Source organism: Pseudophryne corroboree, chromosome 10 (genome assembly GCF_028390025.1).
Source record: "Pseudophryne corroboree isolate aPseCor3 chromosome 10, aPseCor3.hap2, whole genome shotgun sequence".
Lineage (NCBI taxonomy): Eukaryota > Metazoa > Chordata > Amphibia > Anura > Myobatrachidae > Pseudophryne > Pseudophryne corroboree.
Window position 1 is genome coordinate 218,155,589 of NC_086453.1, and position 3,313 is coordinate 218,158,901.

General features: G+C 48.7%; 1 pseudogene; it reads right to left on the reverse strand.

The window, feature by feature from the left end:
- Positions 1-1,027: 1,027 nt before the first annotated feature.
- LOC134968402 (5S ribosomal RNA) lies at positions 1,028-1,146 on the reverse strand (annotated as a pseudogene).
- Between the last annotated feature and the right edge of the window lie 2,167 nt (positions 1,147-3,313).

Below are 3,313 nucleotides of genomic sequence, written 5' to 3' on the forward strand. Positions count from 1 at the left end.
AGGTGTGCCTGGCACACAGCGCAGTCGCCCTGGGGGTGCAACTGGCCGCATTCCCGTTAATTTACTCAGCGGCATTGTATTGATTCAACCTGCCTCATTACAAGCTGCCAGAGAGAAGCAGCAGCGCCGGAGGCAGGAGAGAAGGACGTGGAGGGAGGGGGGAGGAGGGAGCTGCAGCAGCGCTCTTATTGGTGGTGGCGCTGCTCAGAGCTGTCCCTCTCCTTCCACTGTGCAGCTGTGCGCCCCCTCCCTCTCCCCCAGTGCCTGCAGCATCGTCAGCGCCAAAACGGGGATTGTGTGTGCAGGAGCCGGGCGGAAAAGATCCACGGAGGCAGCGGCAGCAGGAGCTGCCCAAACGATACAGAAGAGCCAGGAGGAGGGGAGGTAAAAAAAAAGTGAACAGGGCTATTACAGTTTACCGGCTGGGGTGGACGCGGGCGGCACTGCACATAGGGCCTCTATCTTCTCACCCTGCACTCTAACCCTTCCTTTCATGCCATGACTGACGATCACAGTGAGGAGGCCAGTGTACTGTATACCTGTGTGAGGAAGAAATTGTTAGCAAGCAGCACTGGCTGCCCGGACCCTGACTGCTGTATAGAGAATGAATCCCTTCCTCTGCTGTGTTATATATATATATATATACACAGTGGTCGAATTGGGGCGGTATACAACGGTATGGTATACCGCCACTTCTCCACAGACCCGGAAGTTTTTTTTAATTTTTTTATTGCAGAAGCATGCAGGGGACCTGCGCCCCCTACAGGACTCTGCAGCAGACAGCACTGGGGCAGTGTGTCTGTCCCCAGCGCTGGTGGACCGGCAGAACGTGGTGGCGAACAGCGCTGGGATCAAGTGTCTGATCAGACAACGGTAGACAGATACCATATTTGCGGACAAAAATTGAGGCATTGAACTGCAAATTAACATAGGATGACTAAATAGGATGGTAGAAAGGTACTTGATAGAATTAGTGGTGATACTGCTGTTGGTGTCCCTTCTCACATAGAGAGGGAAATTAATTCCTGCTCTACAACACAAGGTATTCACAGGTAGTCTCCTCTCCTGGTGTTAACCCGGCCCAACGTTGTTTAGCTTCCAAGATCAGACGAGATCGGGCGCTGGCAGCGTGGTATGGTAGTAGAGGATTATGTGATCTGTACACCAATGAGAGTGCACCTATATAAGAAATTGTAAAAGTGGGAAATGAGAGAAAAATAGGAAAGGAGGGATGAATAAGTAAAGTAAGTGAAAATGTGTGGATCTGCTTTCCACGTTAGGCACGGTTCAACAGTACTCACAAACGTGGCACTGTGCTCCGTGGATCATGGATGAGAGTCCACGAAAAGACCAGTGTGGCAGAATAGTTGCCTCAATATATAAATAGAACAGCCTAGCTGTGATTTCTAATAATGTGAAGAAACCACACAGATGCTGCAGATCCTATGGATCACCAGTGTCCTGCCCCTGATGAGGTTTGGACTGTAAAACTATATCTAGGAAAAGTTTTTTTCACACAGAAAAAATTGTTGTTCAGGAGAAAAACCATAAATCACCATATATAGATACAGGATGTTGTTTTTGAGCAGCAGCATTGAGCCTGTAAACATATTCTCATATTATCAGGAAGAGAATGCATAAATCACCATAAGTTGATGCAGGATGTCGTTATGGGCAACGGTATTAAACTGCATGTACCGTATGAGCCCAAGTGTTGTCAAAGATATGAATGCACAAACATTGCCTCTATTGCAAATAAGCTAACGTGTACAATTTTTATATGGTCCTGACACTGAAAAAACACTGAAAAAACCTAAGGTAATGATAATCGTAGGGATTCTAGTATGAGAAACAATATCCTGGTCTCAATTGAAGATTATAGTACCAGCCCATATCAGAGAGCAAAACCCACACAGAATAATTAGCTTTGATATGCAGTAAATGCAGATATAATTAAATTTCTCTGACGTCCTAGTGGATGCTGGGAACTCCGTAAGGACCATGGGGAATAGACGGGCTCCGCAGGAGACTGGGCACTCTAAAAGAAAGATTAGGTACTATCTGGTGTGCACTGGATCCTCCCTCTATGCCCCTCCTCCAGACCTCAGTTAGAATCTGTGCCCGGCCAGAGCTGGGTGCTCCTAGTGGGCTCTCCTGAGCTTGCTAGAAAGAAAGTATTTGTTAGGTTTTTTATTTTCAGTGAAATCTGCTGGCAACAGACTCACTGCTACGTGGGACTGAGGGGAGGAAGCAAACCTACCTGCTTGCAGCTAGCTTGTGCTTCTTAGGCTACTGGACACCATTAGCTCCAGAGGGTTCGAACACAGGGCCTGACCTCGATCGTCCGTTCCCGGAGCCGCGCCGCCGTCCCCCTTGCAGAGCCAGAAGACAGAAGAGAAGCGATGAAATCGGCGGCAGAAGACTCCTGTCTTCATTAAGGTAGCGCACAGCACCGCAGCTGTGCGCCATTGCTCCCGCAGCACACCACACACTCCGGTCACTGTAGGGTGCAGGGCGCTGGGGGGGGGGGGGGGGGGGGCCTGGGCAGCAATAAAAATACCTTTGGCATAAAAATACACATAATACAGTCTGTGACTGTATATGTGTAAAACCCCCGCCATTTTTAGTCAGAAATAGGACAGAAGCCCGCCGCTGAGGGGGCGGGGCCTTCTTCCTCAGCACACCAGCGCCATTTTCTCTTCACAGCTGCGCTGGAAGGAAGCTCCCCAGGCTCTCGCCTGCAGTATCCTGGTACACAAAGGGTGAAAAGAGAGGGGGGGGGGGGGGCACATAAATTTAGGCGCAAAAATTGTAAATACAGCAGCTACTGGGTAAACACTGAGTTGTAGTGTAATCCCTGGGTTATATAGCGCTGGGGTGTGTGCTGGCATACTCTTTCTCTGTCTCCAAAGGGCCTTGTGGGGGAACTGTCCTCAAATAGAGCATCCCCTGTGTGTGTGGTGTGTCGTTACGCGTGTGTCGACATGTCTGAGGTAAAAGGCTCCTCTAAGGAGGTGATAGAGCGGATATGTGTGTGAGAGGGTGTCTCCGTCGACAACGCCGACACCTGTTTGGATATGTGTAAGTGCTAAGGTGAATTTATTGCACAAATGGTTAGGGAACAGACAGGAAATCTACCCATGTCTGTCCCTATGTCACAGAGACCTTCAGAGTCTCACAATGCTCACTATCCAAAATAACAAACACTGGTATCGACACGGAGTTTAACTCCACTGTCGACTACGATAATGCAAAGTTACAGCCAAGATGGCTAGAAGGTATTCAATAAATGATTATTGAAATAAAAGATGAT